Source organism: Lasioglossum baleicum, chromosome 1 (genome assembly GCF_051020765.1).
Source record: "Lasioglossum baleicum chromosome 1, iyLasBale1, whole genome shotgun sequence".
NCBI classification, from domain to species: Eukaryota; Metazoa; Arthropoda; class Insecta; order Hymenoptera; family Halictidae; genus Lasioglossum; species Lasioglossum baleicum.
Window position 1 is genome coordinate 16,512,308 of NC_134929.1, and position 20,327 is coordinate 16,532,634.

The 20,327-nt window shown below is 39.3% G+C and overlaps 1 protein-coding gene and 1 long non-coding RNA gene across 16 annotated transcripts in view; one reads left to right on the plus strand and one right to left on the minus strand.

Annotated features, from left to right (window-relative positions):
- The window catches only part of Hr4 (nuclear hormone receptor 4), a 266,613-nt gene that overhangs the window by 92,492 nt on the left and 153,794 nt on the right, over nt 1–20,327 (minus strand). The gene's annotated exons all lie outside the window — the stretch shown is intronic.
- The window catches only part of LOC143210059 (uncharacterized), a 48,709-nt gene continuing 47,004 nt past the window's right edge, over nt 18,623–20,327 (plus strand). For both annotated transcript variants that reach the window (XR_013009181.1, XR_013009180.1), the window contains exon 1: nt 18,623–19,346. This is a non-coding gene — a long non-coding RNA (uncharacterized LOC143210059). The remainder of the gene's footprint in view (nt 19,347–20,327) is intronic.

Consider the following 20,327-nt stretch of genomic DNA (forward strand, 5'->3'; position numbering starts at 1 on the left):
TACGATTACCTTTTCGTCCCTTATATAACCTAGCCTCTCGCGAAACTGTTACGCGATATTGGCAGCGTAAAACGATCATTATAGCACGACGACAGCAGGAAAATGAAACTGTCCTAGGTGAAACTACCTGCGGGACTGTTAAACGTTCTCGTAATGTTTCCTTCCTGTCTCCAAACTGAGCTGTGCACGCGGTGGGCGTGCCGCAATCAGACAACCTGGCTATTTAAAGATTATCAAGCGCGACGAACCAGTCGCATCGCGGTTTTTCAAACGCTTCGGACATTCACGGGAACGTATGTATGAATCAATGCTCGACCGTAGTACAGTGAATGCAAAAAGACTCGAGAAATATTTTTCGTCTGTACTTTTTACATCCATTGATAATTTTTTCCAGGATATTTGGACGCGACATAGCAGATAAAAAACTGAGGAGGTGTGTTTGATCGGAAATGCTACCAATCGAATCCTGTGAAAAGCATTAAACAATTTTTTTTAATTAATCTATTACAGATTAGAAGATTGCATCACCTCCTTTACAACGACTGCTCGAAACTTAATCATTACTTAATTTTTAAACTTAATTTTTACATTTTTCATGTATATATGAAGGAAATTTCTATAGCTTGTATTTATTAATGTAGTATAAGTTAGTATGAACTATTCGACATAGATGTCGCCCAAGAAAAAAGGTGTTTTCCTCGCTTAATTCAAACAACGCCAAACAGTCACGTGCGAGGTACACGTACAACTTTGAGGTTACCCTGAACGTGTAATAGTTTAAAAGTTATTAATATATTCTGCGCTGTTATTTTAGGCATGTACAACAAATATTGATGTAGGGGTTTACATTAAAGAAACCGTTCTTATTGTATTTTTTTTAATTTATTGAGAAAAACATTAAGATGATCTTGCCCCGTAAATATTACTACACGAGGCAAGTCCGTACTATCATGGTGGGGTAAGTCCGTACTGTATGGTTGACTATAAAACTAAACAATATAATTTAATCCAATAAGAAGCATTTTAAAGCAGGCTTGATAGCACTGGAAACAAGGTTCGAAAATATTTTTAACTCTCAGAGACGGACTTATCCCATTTTCGGGACAAGTGCGTCCTAGTTGACACTTTGTACAATATCCTATCAAAATGATAATTTTCAAGCAAAATTAGAATCCTACATAATACTAATTCATCAGTAATGACTGTGGCAAGAGTTTGATACCAAGAACGTTAAGTTTTTACATACCAGACTGAAAATACATCAGTTTAAAGTCCAACTTTGCAAAAACTAGGGCGGACTTACCCACTTCACCTTAATGCATGTCCAAAGAAATGGAGGAGAAATCGAGGGGAATACAGTTACCGTCTCTCTGTCGCTGTCAGGAGAGGGGTAATGGCGTCGTAGAAGGGGTAAGGTAGAGTGGGAGACAAGCTTTATCTGACGACACTGGGGAATATCGGTGTTCGAAGGTTAATTGTTGATTATTTTTCACTTTCTTTGTAAATAAAAATCTTAGGAGTCAATTAGGGCAATTCCTCTATCGGAACCAATCCGAAGCCCTCGAACCTGTCCGCACGTGGCGGACCGCGCGGCTGTTGCCGCCATCTAATTAAAATCAAGAGACAACTAGTTCGTTTGGCATAAACGCTCCACCGTAATCCTACAATAACCCGTAAACAGCCACCGACGGGAAAATCCTTATATAACGCGCGTTAACGAAACCAGAAACTACTCGGCCAAATAATTTGCTCGCTACGCGCGAGCAAAATTCGAGGAGCGCTCGTTCGAAGTGCGAAAGTTCTTCTAATTAACGAACAGTTCAGCGGCGAACTTCATGACGCAATTAATAAGGGGATGTTTCTTCACCGGGGAGAAAAACAAATTAAAAGCTTTCCCGTATGCTCCCGGAGAAATTCAGTTCGAAAATTCGTCGCAGCTGCGTCCGATTGAATCCAATCCAGCTTTGTGCGAGTTCATCGGCGACTGTTTTCTACAGGCCGTGTTGAAATAAAAGTGGAATAAAATTTTTTACCCGCTGATTTCGAATTGGTTTCGGGGAGGTGTAAAAAATTAGAACGAGCTATATCGTTATTACTATACGTTTCGTCGATATTTACGCTCGCGTTAATGTTGAATTGCGATGCTGCGTATAACAATGAAATCTCGCTGACGCAGAAATATTTAAATAAAGGGAACAAATAAATAACGTGAAATGTTTTACTTGTCCAAATGCAGTCCGAAGCAGATTTAGAATTATACCGGTAGCGTGATTGTTTAAGACTTCGTATTTTAGTTTGATATTCATCAGTTGAAAAATTTCAAAAAATAAATGAACGAATTATTTAATGAAAATCGTTGAGGTTTTGACTGAAAATCGATAATTATAATGACAACGATTTCGTTATTTTAGTTTATCTTCTATTCGATTTTGTATAAAGTATTATGTTGTATTTTTATATCATAGATATTAGATAAAATGAAAAATATTTAGTTATGTCTTTGTAAACTTACACAATTTTTACATTGGTACAAATATATTTTTACTGTTTCAATTATATGCCGTTCTCTTTGTAAACATTCAAAAACAGGTATTTATCTCAAATAAGTAGGCTGAATTTATTCTCTATTATTTCCTAATCATTAAAATAATTGAAAAGGAATGGCAGCTACTGTATTTTGAAATTAATACGGACAATTTTTATTTTGCCTACTACATAGTATTGAACTCGATACAGCGACACGCAACCAGAGCTGGGGAAATAGTATTTTAAATAGTAAATAGTACATATAATCCTATTTAATTTTAAAGTATGTGTACAACTTCGAAAATAAAATATTTAATTTGATGCAGTAATTTTTGAAAATAAAATATTTTATTTGATGCAGTAATTTTTGAAAATAAAATAATTTATTTGAGGCAGTAATTTTTTTGAAAATGGTATTTTATTTAAAGAATATTGAAAATATTTATATTTTGCTTTATTTTCAATTTTAATTCCAAACATTATTGCTGAAAATCATGGTTCGAATTCGCAGTACATTTATGAGTGTAAATCGTTTTTTAACGATAAGATTGACTGAATGTTTATGCGGTTTCTCAGAGTATTATAACAATGCAAAAAGTAAAATATTTTATTTCGTGTTTCAGATTGTTAAAATAGAAATATTTTATTTTGTGGATGAAATTGTTGAAATAGAAATATTTTATTTTCGAAATAGTACATCTTATTTAAAATACTATTTTCTTTAAGCAAAATAATATCTAAAATATTAAATAGTATTTGAAATATTTGTTTCGCTAAATAATGCCCACCTCTGCACGCAACGCATCGCTTCAGATAATTATTCGCGTCGATAGCCAAGCGGAGATTCTTTCGGCGAGGCTAATTCGCAGTTCGAGCATCTTCGGCCAATAAAAGAGGCGGCCATTGCTCGAACGACGCGGCCGTGACTTGTCGCGAATCGCCGATACCGAATCAATTCAGCTCACGGTGCTCACGAACCGTTCCATGCTCGTTTGTCCCTACACGTGTAAATCGTTAAAGCCGGTAATGGATCATCGAGGATCACGTAGATCCTTGTCGTGGCGTGCCGTGGGAAACCCGGGGCATCGTTGATCGTAGAAACGCGAGATACGGGGCCGATATGCGCTCCGACGTTGCCTCCTTAGATATCGAATCGGATGTCACCGGTTCCGTAAAAGGAGGATAACGTTTGCGCATGCAGCACGCCGCGGACTATTCTGTACACATATTTGTGAAATAAATAGACGGGAACGGATGGCAAGGAAGCCTCTTAACCAGCAGACGTCTCGATCTCCGGGCCGATACGTCCTGCTCGTATATCGATACCGGTACTTCCGCGGAAAAACCGAAGCAAAAGGTTCCGCGGATGCGTATCTAGACCAACCAGCGTCGCGCTTGTCCACACCGTGGAATTCATGGATTAAATCCTTGCCGCACCATTTTCTTGACGCGTACCGTGACTAGAACATTTTCTGTATTTTTTATTTTAACCCCTTGTCATAATTTGACGAGCCAGACTCGTGATGAAGGTTAATCAAATAAGAATTAACTCTTTTATCTGCGATGAATCTTTCCTGAAGGGATTATTTCAGGCCAGTTGCACATTGCAGGATATTAAAAAAATGTATAGTTCTTGTGGAAGAACAAAACTACTGACAAGAATAGCACGATAGACTAGCCTAATGAGATTAACCCCTTGCCGTATTTTGACCAGTCAAATCCGTGGTGAAGGTTTTTAACAAAGCCTAGCAAATATGAATGTTACGCGTTTCATTTTAGATGAAATAAAATTTGATTCGTTTGTAGTCAATAGACAGCGGATTTGATGCATTTATTACGAAAATGAGTAGGTGTAATTTCAAACAGTAAAACATTAGAAGAATTTAAAAATACTGTTATATTATTTTCAACCCATTAATATTAAGGGAGAAAATCAATTTCTAATTCTCTCCAGTTTGTTGCAATTCAGGTAGAAAATTGTTATTTTTCAATATTTAAGCATATATGTATATATATTATATATATTTAACATATAATATTTAAGCAATATTTTCAATATTTAAGCATTAAAATAAATGTAGCCATACAAAAAATATACATTTTCTTTTCCCTTCTATTACATTTTTGTGCATAAAGACGTTCTAATCTAGTGTTGTATAAAGCTCGAGTCTTCGAAGCTCCAGAGCTCAGTCTTAAAGACTTCTTCTAAATCTTCTTCTATAGAAACTTAGTCTTTAAGACTGAGCTCTGAAGCTTCGAAGACTCGAGCTTTATACAACACTATTCTAATCACTAGACTGCAAATCTCTATGTAAAATAAAAATGTTTTGCATTGATTGTGGGAGAAGTAGGAAGAACATAAAAATTGATTTCATTCCTTAACGACTTTGTTACATTAAAAGCAACATTAGGACACTCTTGAATTGTTTAAATCATTTACTGTTTTATATTTCGCCCACCGAATTTCTCCATAAATGCATAAAGATCCGCAGTCTACTAATCACTGTAACTGTAAAAGAAAAGCTACGGCAAGGGGTTAAGGAAGAAAATTACATGGTTACGGGCGATTCCTAGCGGTAGAAACTTTTCAGAGTCACCGGTAAAAATTGCTCGCCACTAACGTACCATTATTCACAATATTGTTCACATTATTAAACACGTTGGTACACATTTAAGTATTGTACGTATAAGGTATTATATCAATTTCATATCCCTAAAATGAAAAAGAATCATGTACAATGGAATTATTCTAGGTGGAAGAAATGTTTAATTTTCGAGTTCAAATAGCTCCGACTGCAAACACAAAATTGCAGGAAAATATAAGATACAAAAAAAAAAACGCGGGAATTTATTACACAACCCAATAGAATAGAATAATTGTAGCACCACTGAAGAATGCAATATAAGTCAGTAGAATATGCAACTCGGTGCACAAGTGAAAAGTGTCAGAAGACGTAAAAAGTGGTGTAAACGCAGAAAATCCGGAGTCTAATTATAATAGGTAGAGGTTGTGGGTACAGCGTGTGTATCATTGAACGATAGAGGTCCAGACGATCGGCTTCCATTGCTATAGGAGTACATGCGAACGAGCGTTCGTCGGATAAATGGATGCGAGTAGGAATATGCACCGGCAGCCGGTTTCACTGCCAGCCAGCAATAGAGCGTGGGTCGAACGCCGTTGCCATTGTACGTTGCGCGGAGAAACGGCTCGCCTCGGTTAGCCTAGACGCGTTTAGACCTAGCCTACGAGAATACGTGGACCGTGTCGGTGCGAGAGGGATCGAGAGAGAGAGATCGAGAGATCGTGTTCCTCGATACGGACGCCGAGGACCGACGCGCGTCCCAGATTCGAGCTTTCGAGGAATTCCGCGAGCGAATCTGCTCGTTTAACCCCTACTTTAACAACCGAAATTTTCGACGGTGCTTTACTAGTCTGTTGCTGACGAAATAACTTTAATTACTCGATTTCTGGCTACCTCAGAAACAACAGAGAGACTTACGTGTCTGCAAGAAGTACATTAGAATTTATATTTTTCGTATGGCTACATTTATTTGAATTTATTTGCTTAAATATTGATTACAAACGAATCAAATTTTATTTCATCTAAAAAGTAAGGCATAACATTCATATTTGTTGGATTTCTTCACCCCTTTCAAAGAAGTACATACTTTTAATTTTTTTTCTCTTCCTATACTATACTGCCTTAAATTAAATTGGTACATGTATACACAATACGAACGAATACTATGTTTATGCGGCGTTTTTCGTTTCTAACGAAGCCGTTAGGAGAGGATATGGCGTATTGTTATGCATTGTTGTTGCATTTTATACACTGATGGAAGATAATGTATGCTTCTAAGTTAACCCTTCGCTGCATAGTGTAGCATATCTGATACAGTTAACAAATCGGGTATATAGTAAACTAAGAATGTGTTTCTTACTATTCTACACATTTTATCTCATTTGATAAAATGTTGTTTTAATTTTTTAAAATATTTTCCCCTTAAATAAAACACGAAAACTGACCTTCTTTCAATTTTTTCATCCCAATTAAAAAAATCCTGCAGTGAAGGGTTAACTATACATAAGGCACCGTCACTCAGTTTCTTTTAAATCATTTATTCAACTTTTTTAGGACACCAAAGGTTAATTGAAAATTTATTAGAACGAAGTTTCACATGAAACAATTTTAATTGTATATTCTCGACTTAGGTTTTTGCAGAAAATCGCCCTGTTTCTGGTTCCCAAATGTCATTTTTAATTATAAGGATGATAGAAAGTGAATCGAAGTTGTCGGAAGAGTGCCTGTAAAAATGTTACGAACTGAAAGTAAATGAACCTGTGAAAGTTCTACGGTTGCCGGATCGCCAGGCAAAACATTAAACTTTAACATTGAATGCAACATTTACAGCCTACCGACAAAATGCGCGCGGCGTGTATTATGCAAAAGCTTCCATTGTCATTGCAATTACAGGCACCGCATTACAAAACGCAGTCTTATCGAAACAAATACAGATTTAGTATCGAGAAATGTATTGAATCGATGGAATACATATTTTCCAGTTTTAAGTAGAATAAAATCAGAGTAATATCCATGCAAATGACACATTAACATACATATGGTGGCACATCAATTTATTTATGGCGTTTCTCGTTAGCATTCCACGTGTCTGCGGATGGATATGATAGCTTCTACGGGAAAACCAAGTTCATTTAGCTGAACAAGTCTACTGTTACTTCTGTTGACGTATACACATGTATAGACGTAGACTTTCGAATCTTCGATGAAATCTTCAAAAAGATATTTCGGTATACTTCTTGGAGAAAATCGTTTATAAGAACCTGTCAAAGTGCCCCGACTAATCCTGGCGATTAATTCTAGTGATTTATGACAAAAATGGGTACGTACAACCCATTTAATTCTACAATTTTTTGTATAATGGGTTAATACAACTTTTATTTGACTCCACGTCCTGCAATCAATGCGAACATTTTTTATTTTGCAAAAAGGTCCCCAGTCTAATTATTACTCAGGATTTATTTAAATTAATGTCTATATACGTAGCTTGTTTCTAATCGGCAGTAATGGGTACGCAGTAATTGGTACAGGGCTCTTTTTCATCCACAGTAATACGTACGAAATGTTATCGATACTATTTTTTAATATTTTCTTATGTTGTGTTAGGTTTCATTCTTCCATAAAATGCTTACACATATTATTTCATTATAAATTAGGAATAATATTAAAATAAAGTACGATTCCTGTTCAACCAATTTAGACCTGAAACTAATTATGCCTAAATTTTATGAATTTTTATCTCTCACTGAAGAGAGTTGAAAAATTCCATATTCAAGTTATTCGAGTATTGTTTATTATCGATTTTATTTTTAAATATTTTCTCATGTTGTATTAGGTTTCGGGGGCGACCAATTATGTTTTGTATTTAGAACACATCATTCTTCCATAAAATGCTTGCATTATTATTTCACGATAATTTAGGAACAATATTAAAATGAAGTAGAGTTACCCGGGTTGTAGAAGACAAAATCTGAAACTCATTCGACGAGTAGTTCCAGTGTTAATCGAAGCGTCTCGCAGCTGGCGAGACAAAAGGAGAAACAGGTGGAGTGGTTTCAAAGGAGCAACTCGGTGAATTTTATTTTCCACAGCGCGGAGCGTATTTCGACACGCTTTCCTCGGCGCGGTCACCGGATGCAAGAAGTGCGAATTGAACGATCGCCGGTTTAGAGGGAACGGGGCCGTATAAACCGCGGTGGATTCGCTTAACGCCGTCACGTTCCATTTAGGAGCGGCTGCAGAAGCAGCTACGGTTCCTAAACCCCCTACTCGGCACCGTAGAAAGTGTTCCTTTGCTTATTATCGCGAGTATAGTCACTTCCTCGTCGACGGACTGACCTTTCCCTCCGCTTCTCCTGTCTTCAGACTCGGAAGGGAAGCACGTCAGCTCGCGCAATTCCCGCTGCCATCTTTATGTTGCGTGTTCACTTCCAAATGTCAGTCTCCTCACGTTCATAGCAAATTAATAAGAAGTTGAAAACTATTTATAAATTTGCAACGATACACCCCCTAATCTCATTATCTAACATTTTGTTTAATTCATATTTTTATGTCTTAGATCAATTTATAATTGTTCACGAAACTATAAATATGCAGACTAACCTATTAAACCCTGTTACACTGTCTGAAATTTAATGCATATTTTTATGGAAATATTGCCACATGTCAACAAGAAAATATACAAAATTTTGAAGATAAATTCGACTACATTTTTTAATGTTTCAATGGTTTATAACACACTTTTTATTACATAATCATTGAAGTCACAAAGATGCTTCAAGCACACATTGTTGTAAAAATTGCGGAACATCTAAACAATCTTTTAATTTCTGTAGAACCATATATGTATACTAGTCACATTCTGTGCTCAGTACGATTACTATCGATCAACTGTAAATATAAGTGCGAATATAAATAATTCTCCTATTTCCACCTCGATGTACCTTTCAATGGTTTTCGAACGTTATTCTCCGTGTCCACACGAGAGTTACGTCCGAAAGATCAACATAATATCTCTCGCACTTGAGTCCATTTCAAAGTAAACCGAACTGGGAGCTGGTACGTGTCTCACCTTAAAAATGAAGTTCTCGAGAGTACAACCCGCGGAACACGCGCCGGAGTCGAGCACGTTGAACACGGGCTTGGAATTTCTTTAACAACGATTCTTTAATAGCTTATTTTCCCAATAGTTGTCCCTTTTACTGTGGGAAGCAATAACTCGTGGTTTCAGAGTCGACAGATGAGGGGAGGGAGCAGGAATTGAGGGGAAAATATTCCCTTTCTCTGCCAGCAGCGGAGTAGTCGCGTGAAAGCGTGGGGAACAGAGGAGAAGGGAAAGGTAGAGTGGGGACAAATCATTTATTGGATGAATTGAATTTTACTAGAATTTTTGGCTCTCTCTCTAAGCTAATTTTTACTACTCAAATTCACTTTGATTTTGTGGGAATCTTCAGAATTGATATTCGACACTTAACTCTTCGGGGACTGATGAAAAAGGTTCCCTCTCTCTGCCAGCACCGGAGTAATCACGTGAAAGTGTGGGGAACAGAGGAGAAGGGGAAGGTAGAGTGGGGACAAATCATTTATTGGATGAATTGAATTTTACTAGAATTTTTGGCTCTCTCTCTAAGCTAATTTTTACCACTTAAATTCGTTTTGATTTTGTGGGAATCTTTAGAATTGATATTCGACACTTAACTTTTCGGGGACTGATAAAAAAGATTCCCTCTCTCTGCCAGCACCGGAGTAATCACGTGAAACAGAGTTGGGCAGTATTTAAATAAAAAGTAACTAAATCCGGATCCAACTAAAAGATAAGTAACTAATATTCGTGATCTTAAGGTTCGGATCCAAAAGGAACTTGATCCGAAATTTAATTAGTTATTTTTGTATCCGAAGCAGAAGAATCCGAAGCTACGGATCCATTTGTAACTAGTTAATGTAACTAATTCAAAGTTCCTTTCGGATCCTTTAAGTTCCTTTTGACCAGCTCGAGGCTTGAATGAACACGTTCCGAGGCCCGAGGGTCGGGCCCCGAGACCTGAGCCCAGAACACAATAACAGTTCAATAAACACGGCCGGGGAATCGCCCGGCCGTGTTTATAGCACCACTCGGCCTATGCCGCCAAGGCACCGATGATGGGCAGAAAAATTGAATTAGTTACTTTTTCCAAGATATCTTTTCAACTAAAAGCAGCAAGCAGTGACCGAATTCTATCGAATTTAGACTTTTCTTAATCGGCAGAACGCCACGAATTGGCTCGTGTGACTTTCGTGAGGGCAGCACGGAAAATAAATAAGTTCAGGTTTCACGTGTCAGGGGTTTCATGCCGAGCTACCTGCCTGACCGGGGGATCGCCTGGCCGTGTTTATAGCACCACTCGGCCTATGCGGCCGAGGCACCGATGATGGGCAGAAAAATTGAATTAGTTACTTTTTCCAAGATATCTGTTCAACTAAAAGCAGCAAGCAGTGACCGAATTCTATCGAATTTAGACTTTTCTTAATCGGCAGAACGCCACGAATTGGCTCGTGTGACTTTCGTGAGGGCAGCACGGAAAACAAATAAGTTCGGGTTTCACGTGTCAGGGGTTTCATGCCGAGCTACCTGCCTGACCGGGGGATCGCCCGGCCGTGTTTATAGCACCACTCGGCCTATGCCGCCGAGGCACCGATGATGGGCAGAAAAATTGAATTAGTTACTTTTTCCAAGATATCTGTTCAACTAAAAGCAGCAAGCAGTGACCGAATTCTATCGAATTTAGACTTTTCTTAATCGGCAGAACGCCACGAATTGGCTCGTGTGACTTTCGTGAGGGCAGCACGGAAAATAAATAAGTTCAGGTTTCACGTGTCAGGGGTTTCATGCCGAGCTACCTGCCTGACCGGGGGATCGCCTGGCCGTGTTTATAGCACCACTCGGCCTATGCCGCCGAGGCACCGATGATGGGCAGAAAAATTGAATTAGTTACTTTTTCCAAGATATCTGTTCAACTAAAAGCAGCAAGCAGTGACCGAATTCTATCGAATTTAGACTTTTCTTAATCGGCAGAACGCCACGAATTGGCTCGTGTGACTTTCGTGAGGGCAGCACGGAAAATAAATAAGTTCAGGTTTCACGTGTCAGGGGTTTCAGGCCGAGCTACCTGCCTGACCGGGGGATCGCCTGGCCGTGTTTATAGCACCACTCGGCCTATGCCGCCGAGGCACCGACGATGGGCAGAAAAATTGAATTAGTTACTTTTTCCAAGATATCTTTTCAACTAAAAGCAGCAAGCAGTGACCGAATTCTATCGTATTTACACTTTTCTTAATCGGAAGAACGCCACGAATTGGCTCGTGTGACTTTCGTGAGGGCAGCACGGGAAATAAATAAGTTCAGCATTCGCTCCTTTGCGGTAGTAGGCCGAGCTACCTGCCTGACCGGGGGATCGCCTGGCCGTGTTTATAGCACCACTCGGCCTATGCGGCCGAGGCACCGATGATGGGCAGAAAAATTGAATTAGTTACTTTTTCCAAGATATCTGTTCAACTAAAAGCAGCAAGCAGTGACCGAATTCTATCGAATTTAGACTTTTCTTAATCGGCAGAACGCCACGAATTGGCTCGTGTGACTTTCGTGAGGGCAGCACGGAAAATAAATAAGTTCAGGTTTCACGTGTCAGGGGTTTCAGGCCGAGCTACCTGCCTGACCGGGGGATCGCCTGGCCGTGTTTATAGCTCCACTCGGCCTATGCCGCCGAGGCACCGACGATGGGCAGAAAAATTGAATTAGTTACTTTTTCCAAGATATCTTTTCAACTAAAAGCAGCAAGCAGTGACCGAATTCTATCGTATTTACACTTTTCTTAATCGGAAGAACGCCACGAATTGGCTCGTGTGACTTTCGTGAGGGCAGCACGGGAAATAAATAAGTTCAGCATTCGCTCCTTTGCGGTAGTAGGCCGAGCTACCTGCCTGGCCGGGGGATCGCCCGGCCGTGTTTATAGCACCACTCGGCCTATGCGGCCGAGGCACCGATGATGGGCAGAAAAATTGAATTAGTTACTTTTTCCAAGATATCTGTTCAACTAAAAGCAGCAAGCAGTGACCGAATTCTATCGAATTTAGACTTTTCTTAATCGGCAGAACGCCACGAATTGGCTCGTGTGACTTTCGTGAGGGCAGCACGGAAAATAAATAAGTTCAGGTTTCACGTGTCAGGGGTTTCAGGCCGAGCTACCTGCCTGACCGGGGGATCGCCTGGCCGTGTTTATAGCTCCACTCGGCCTATGCCGCCGAGGCACCGACGATGGGCAGAAAAATTGAATTAGTTACTTTTTCCAAGATATCTTTTCAACTAAAAGCAGCAAGCAGTGACCGAATTCTATCGTATTTACACTTTTCTTAATCGGAAGAACGCCACGAATTGGCTCGTGTGACTTTCGTGAGGGCAGCACGGGAAATAAATAAGTTCAGCATTCGCTCCTTTGCGGTAGTAGGCCGAGCTACCTGCCTGGCCGGGGGATCGCCCGGCCGTGTTTATAGCACCACTCGGCCTATGCGGCCGAGGCACCGATGATGGGCAGAAAAATTGAATTAGTTACTTTTTCCAAGATATCTGTTCAACTAAAAGCAGCAAGCAGTGACCGAATTCTATCGAATTTAGACTTTTCTTAATCGGCAGAACGCCACGAATTGGCTCGTGTGACTTTCGTGAGGGCAGCACGGAAAATAAATAAGTTCAGGTTTCACGTGTCAGGGGTTTCATGCCGAGCTACCTGCCTGACCGGGGGATCGCCTGGCCGTGTTTATAGCAACACTCGGCCTATGCCGCCGAGGCACCGACGATGGGCAGAAAAATTGAATTAGTTACTTTTTCCAAGATATCTGTTCAACTAAAAGCAGCAAGCAGTGACCGAATTCTATCGAATTTAGACTTTTCTTAATCGGCAGAACGCCACGAATTGGCTCGTGTGACTTTCGTGAGGGCAGCACGGAAAACAAATAAGTTCAGGTTTCACGTGTCAGGGGTTTCATGCCGAGCTACCTGCCTGACCGGGGGATCGCCCGGCCGTGTTTATAGCACCACTCGGCCTATGCGGCCGAGGCACCGATGATGGGCAGAAAAATTGAATTAGTTACTTTTTCCAAGATATCTGTTCAACTAAAAGCAGCAAGCAGTGACCGAATTCTATCGAATTTAGACTTTTCTTAATCGGCAGAACGCCACGAATTGGCTCGTGTGACTTTCGTGAGGGCAGCCATCATCGGTCCCTCGGCCGCATAGGCCGAGTGGTGCTATAAACACGGCCGGGCGATCCCCCGGCCAGGCAGGTAGCTCGGCCTACTACCGCAAAGGAGCGAATGCTGAACTTATTTATTTCCCGTGCTGCCCTCACGAAAGTCACGCGAGCCAATTCGTGGCGTTCTTCCGATTAAGAAAAGTGTAAATTCGATAGAATTCGGTCACTGCTTGCTGCTTTTAGTTGAAAAGATATCTTGGAAAAAGTAACTAATTCAATTTTTCTGCCCATCATTGGTGCCTCGGCGGCATAGGCCGAGTGGTGCAATAAACACGGCCAGGCGATTGCCCGGCCGTGTTTATTGAACTGCTATTGTGTTCTGGGCTCAGGTCTCGGGGCCCGACCCTCGGGCCTCGGAACGTGTTCATTCAAGCCTCGAGCTGGTCAAAAGGAACTTAAAGGATCCGAAAGGAACTTTGAATTAGTTACATTAACTAGTTACAAATGGATCCGTAGCTTCGGATCCTTCTGCTTCGGATACAAAAATAACTAATTAAATTTCGGATCAAGTTCCTTTTGGATCCGAACCTTAAAATTAATTAATTAAAATTTTGTATCTTTTATTCGTGATCCGAAATTTGTAACTAATTACATATTTTGCCCAACTCTGACGTGAAAGTGTGGGGAACAGAGGAGAAGGGGAAGGTAGAGTGGGGACACATTATGTATTGCATAAATTAAATATTACTAGAATTTTTGGCTAAGCTAATTTTTACTAATTAAATTCACTTTGATTTTGTGAGAATCTTCAGCATTGATATTCGACAGTTAAACTCTGGGGACTGGGTAGGTAGAGAGGGGAACGAGTCTTAATCTGTCGACTTTGGGTGGCATAGCGATCCCCGTTTACGCCTGGCACAATTCTTTTTTAACAAGCCGACGAGTACGTTTAGAATCGATGCAAACTGGTCATTGACGCGGTGCTCCAGACTCCTGGGCACCAAAGATCCGAGAAAGTTAGGTCAATCTGGCTGTGCCAGGACTGTCCTTCGGCCTTGTTTGTCGAGCGTGTACTCGAAACACGAGGTTAATGGTATACTTTACAATTCTTTTTGTCCAGTCGGTGGATATAGGCATGTTGGGGGTCTCACGAGTATGGCAACTGGTTTACATTATCGACCCGAAGTTTGGCTGTGACTTCACTGAACTTGGGCGAATGCGAGATCGCGGGCAACTGTGTTTTAACCTTTTGTTGTGGAAATGGGTTAAGATCGGGTCGTTCGGATTTCAAAACAATTTCCATGAGATTTGATTTCGCTGTAATTATTCATCGGCTCTTTTATCATGTCTAGTTCGAAATAATGAAGAACACAATGAGTCATTTCTCTAACGTAAATGTTGAAGTATCTGCTCCAGATTGACAGGAGCTGTACAAATTTCAATTTAAAACATGTTTAACAAAATTTACTGGATCATTTTGACTCGTCTCCATCCTTTTCGAAAGGTCTCACATCCGAGATTCAATTCGCCACTTAATTCGTCAAGATCTCCGACTTCCGAGCCATCAGCATAAACTTCGTAAAACAGTCTTTTACGACTTTCGCAGAGCACCAATTAACAAGTCGGGTCCCGAAAACATTGAAATCGTCGCGACCGGTCTTAATTTTCGTTGTTTCGATGAATATCGAGAAATTCGCGTCGGTGCGAACGGGTCCGATTCAAACGGTGATCGCAAACGATTGCTCTAGCAGGAGAGCGAGAGAGTGAGAGAGAAAAAGAGAGGTTGAACGACCTCTTTAAAACGCGGGTTCGGAGCGGTTGAACGACCTCGGGACGGCCGCGAGTAGCGGCTTTATTTTTTAAACAATGGGGAAAGTCTTGCGAAAGCAGCGGCCCGGCGCCGGGCCGCTGTAACGCCGGGCTCACGTGCGAACGCGAAGCCAACCAGGGGGACACGAAGAGCCCGGAGAGCCTTTCGCGACAGGGAATCCTTTCGTTTTCGCTTGTCACGGCTCGCTTTCAAGCTCGTTCTGTCTCTCTTTCTCCTCTCCTCTCCGCGAATATTTAAGCCTTTCACCCGCGCAACCGGCCACCCGACGAAACTTAGCCTTAATGGCCACCACGCTCGCCTCGTTACGAAACGAGTCCTCGCCGAGCGCTCGGTTCGGTCGAGGAATTCGGCCGAGGGAAGGTCAAGGGCCACCGAGCACCGGCTTTCACCAGAAACTCGATCAGCCGACCGTAATCGGCATGCTCGGGTCACCTAGGCGAACTTCGAAGCCCTCTAGCCTTACGTCTGCGTCTGTCTAGGAATCTCTGATCATTTCTTATCGACAGAATTGCGTTGTACAGTGAAAAAGTAGCAAATTGTACGCGATTTCACCTTTGGACATTTTTGTAAAACTTAGGGTTGTTTATAATAGCTGGTGTACGAAAACAAAATTTGGAAGAATTGCTGGGAAAATACTAAAAAATGTTTTTCACAACTCGAATTGCAACGAACTGGAGTGAAATAGAAATTTCTTTTCTTTCTTAATATGCTTAATATCAGAGTTGGAAATAATAAAACAGAATTTTTCAATTCTTCTAATGTTTTTACTGTTTCAAATTACACCAACTCATTGTTGTCATAAATGCATCAAATCCGCAGTCTATTGATGAGCTACAAGATTGTTGTAATGAAAATATGTAGTCCCATTTAAAAGAAACGTTATCACCGCATCTGTCCCTTCGAATAATTTTTTTCTCTGACCTGCATGTACATAATTCAATTATATAGTTGTAACCTTAAAAATCGCCGTCTTCTTGTCATCAATCTGTCGACATTCGTCCTGAAAGGGTTAATTAGCAGAGCTAACGATCTCGAACGCTTTCTCGTATCAGACAGTGCCTCTGTTCCCGACACAGACACCTATCTGCCTAAGTGTTTCGAATTCATTTTCTCCACGTTATTCTGAGATGCGTATCGTTGAATTTATTACTGTCACACGCGCGCGGGGAATTTGGTTACGACGGAAATTCTGGGGACCAGTTCCGATGAGCCCCGATCAGAGATGAAACTTTCACGGCCTTATTCGTGCGTGCACTTCACCGAAATTCTATCGTAATTAGCGGTAGCGGCAAATTGTCAAGCTTACAAACTGAAATTTGATTGATGGTGATTTCGGAGATATTTCACAACGTCCTCCCACGAATTCTAAATTCTCTATATTTAAAATCAATATTGATTATAAATAGGCTCCGGATTTTATGCATTTATAATCAAAATGAGCAAGTGCAATTTAAAACAGTGAAGACATTAAAAGACTTAAGAGTATTAATATATTATTTTCACCACATTGAAATTATTAATGAAGAATATAAATTTATATTTAGCCTCTGCGTCTTGCAATTGATGCACAAATTTTTAATTTTGCATAAACATCCGGAGTCTAATTATAAAACATAAAGTGACTATAGTCTAAATTTTCTGAACATTCAATTTACATTTCTTGTACGCGTGTATAATATTTAGATCCAATATTTATCTCATGTGAAAAAGTGTGGCTTAAAAAATATTTTGTCAATATTTGAAAAAGATATTTGTCCAATATTTTTGTGCTACTAGGGTAGTATATCGCGAATGGTAAAAATTGTACACTGATTACTTTAATTTATGAACACATCTTCAGCGGCGACACTGTTACCACGCATCGATGTCACTGGACTTCCGACCGCGCTCGCTGTGTTTACAACGAAGGACTAGACGAAACATTATATTACATCTATTAATTATCTATTAACATATTTTTTCTTGTAAAATATTTTCTGCGAAATGTACCATGTAATAAAAAGTTTAGTGGTTGAATGAATAAAGAAGAATAAACAATTACGCGTCTAATTACATCTTTTAAATAATTTAAAAAATTAGTCTCCTCGATTCGATGATCTGTCAACACTTTGCACTGTAAAGAGGCCACTTTCGCTGAGCAATGAATAAATGATAATAAAATATCTGATTTAATTACGTTTCATAATTGACAAAACAGTCTGACTAGGTCAGAAGAAAAATAGGCGGTATTCAGAGTTGGGCAAAAATTTTATTCAAATAAAAATTTCGAATGAAATGGGTTCTTTCCAAGTGGGTCTTAAACCCACTTTATCCGAAATTTTTATTTGAATAAAATTTTTGTCCTGCTGGTATCCCGCGGTCAAAAATATGCTTTGCAACAAATTCAATGGACAATAGAAAATGGCAGATGTCCCAGCAACGGAGGCGTGTTTCGGAACGCCCAACACAACTTCTCCATTGATCGTCATATTCCGTCGATACTATTCCCGAACTAGTCTATGTAGAATCTGGCAGCGCGAGCCGGGAGCTCGAAATAATCTCTGCAATATCGAGGTTGCATAGAAATCTTCGATTGCGCGGTAGAGAAACCCGTTACGTAAAAAGATTATGATTTTCGATCGTAACACAACTATTGTCCCGTGATGGATCAAAGGATTACGCTAACATGACAGTTCTTCACCAGTCGTTTCGTGTGGATTGACTTTCGAAATTTTGCCAAAACTTCGATTGTTTCGAAACATTTCATAAGACACCTTGTTTTCAAATATTTCGAAATGTATGTGGTCGCTGGAGTATTTATACTTCCATATAATTTGAAGAAAGATTTTCTCTTGTAGAACTACACGATCGTAGAAACAGCAAGGGCCCCATCGTTTTCCTTAGATCAAGACTTTACTGTAACTAACATGGTCCAAGAAAATCTTGACACTCCAACAAATTTCTCTCTAGTTTCAATCTCAATATATAATCTGTTACGTGTTGAAACATTTCATGCATTTATGACAAAAATGAGTAAGTCTAATTAAAACAGTAGAAACATAAGAAGAATTTTAACATATTCTTACATTATTTTTAATCACATTAAACATATTAAGAATGAAAATAAATTTTTTATACTTCCACATAATTTGAAGAAAGATTTACACAATCTAAGAAACTGCAAAGAATCATTTAATGGAATAAATTCTCTCCTTAGCCCGATCTCTAACAAACTTAAGAAAGTGGAAATTAACATAAATCTTCTCGATTTTTAAATTGAGATCCGTCAGGTCTATTGAACAGTATCTTATTTTGCCTAGATCAAATAGATCCTTCATTCATTGTCGGCTGAATGAGAGTGGGTTGGGGACTCATGAGAAACGATTATTTGAAGAAAGACACATAATTTGAAGAAAGATTTACACAATCTAAGAAACTGCAAAGAATCATTTAATGGAATAAATTCTCTTCTGAACCCGATCTCTAACGAACAACTTAAGAAAGTGGAAATTAACATAAATCTTCTCGATTTTTAAATTGAGATCCGTCAGGTCTATTGAACAGTATCTTATTTTGCCTAGATCAAATAGATCCTTCATTCATTGTCGGCTGAATGAGAGTGGGCTGGGGAACTCATGAGAACCGATTATTTCCACATTCGCGTTCGCACGATATCGCGATCATTCTGCGTGTGCGCTCAAATACGCGTGTGCATACATGGATACGTGTACACACGAACGCGGCGATTCCTACGTGCGAACTATGTTCGAGGGATCGATTGCGTAAATGTAGGAAGCGCCGATGCATTCACCTTTTGCGCGGTGCAGCCTTGCTCGGCAAGCGGTTCTCATCGAGGCTCGCATTTTTCCCGCCAAAAATCCACAACCAACGGACTGCGAAATTCATGCAGTTACCGTAGCTCCGAGTGCATGAAACGTTGTAAAATCGGAGTCTTTAGAAGTTCTAGGCTCTTCCCAATTCTCTTTTATTGCGACTTTAATTAATTTCGTAGCTAAAGCGAAGTTCGCGGCGTTTAATGCGCGATGACGTAGCTGTGACACTCGACTTGTTGTTGAACGTTGACGACAGTTGACTCATAAACAGTGGGTAGAACGACGATCTACGCGGCGGGCTTGATAGACGATAGATATGGCGGTCGGCGAAGACGAGAGAAAGTTAGCGACCCAAGAGAAGCTGCTAGCCAAGGTAAGACGTTATGTCGTTTTATCGAAAGGGACACAGTGCTACCGACTACACCGTGAGGTGTTTCGAGAAAGTCGACGCGCGTTTGCATCCTTATCACAATTTCCAACATTCATTTCCTCGTCGTGTTCACCATTTTACAAGTTGTTCCAGTCCAAGAGGTGGGCATTATTTGGCGAAACAAATATTTCAATACTGTTTAATATTTTAGATTTTATTTTGCTTAAAGAAATAGTATTTCAAATAAGATATACAATTTCGAAAATAAAATGTGTTATTTTAAACATTTTACTTTTTGTAAATCGAAACTATATGTATTTACACTCATAAATGTGTACTGAATGCGAACCACTATTTTTAGCAATGATATTTAAAATTGAAATGGAAAAGAAACACAAAATACAAACATTTTCAATATTTTTAAAATAAAATATTTTATTTTTAAAAATTACTGCATTAAATGAAATATTTTATTTTCAAAAACAGCTGCATTAAATAAAATATTTTGTTTTTAAAATTTTACGCATACTTAAAATACTATGTACCCAGCTCTGCTTCCAAATAAGTATAGGTACGTTATGTTCTAGAATTGTTCTAGAGAAAAATATATATTTAATAAAATTCTTCAACAAGCTGAAAACAATGCACAAATATTCTTAAATTCGTTTTACTCGTTCAAATTGTACCTACTCATTTTTGTCAATGATAATCATATCATATATGACAAGATCATATATGATCTTTATGCAAAATAATAATTGTCCGCATCGATTGCAAGAAATAGAGAATAAATTGAATGTTATATCTTCCCTTAATAATTTTAATAGAGGAGAAGTCATATGTGGACTACATCAATTTTTAAAATTTTCCAACAACTTCGAATTTCACCTACTCAATTTTCCTATAAATGCATAAAGATCCGAGTCTAGTAATAACTAGACAAATCTTTATGCAGAATAACAATGTTCTACCTGAATTGCAATG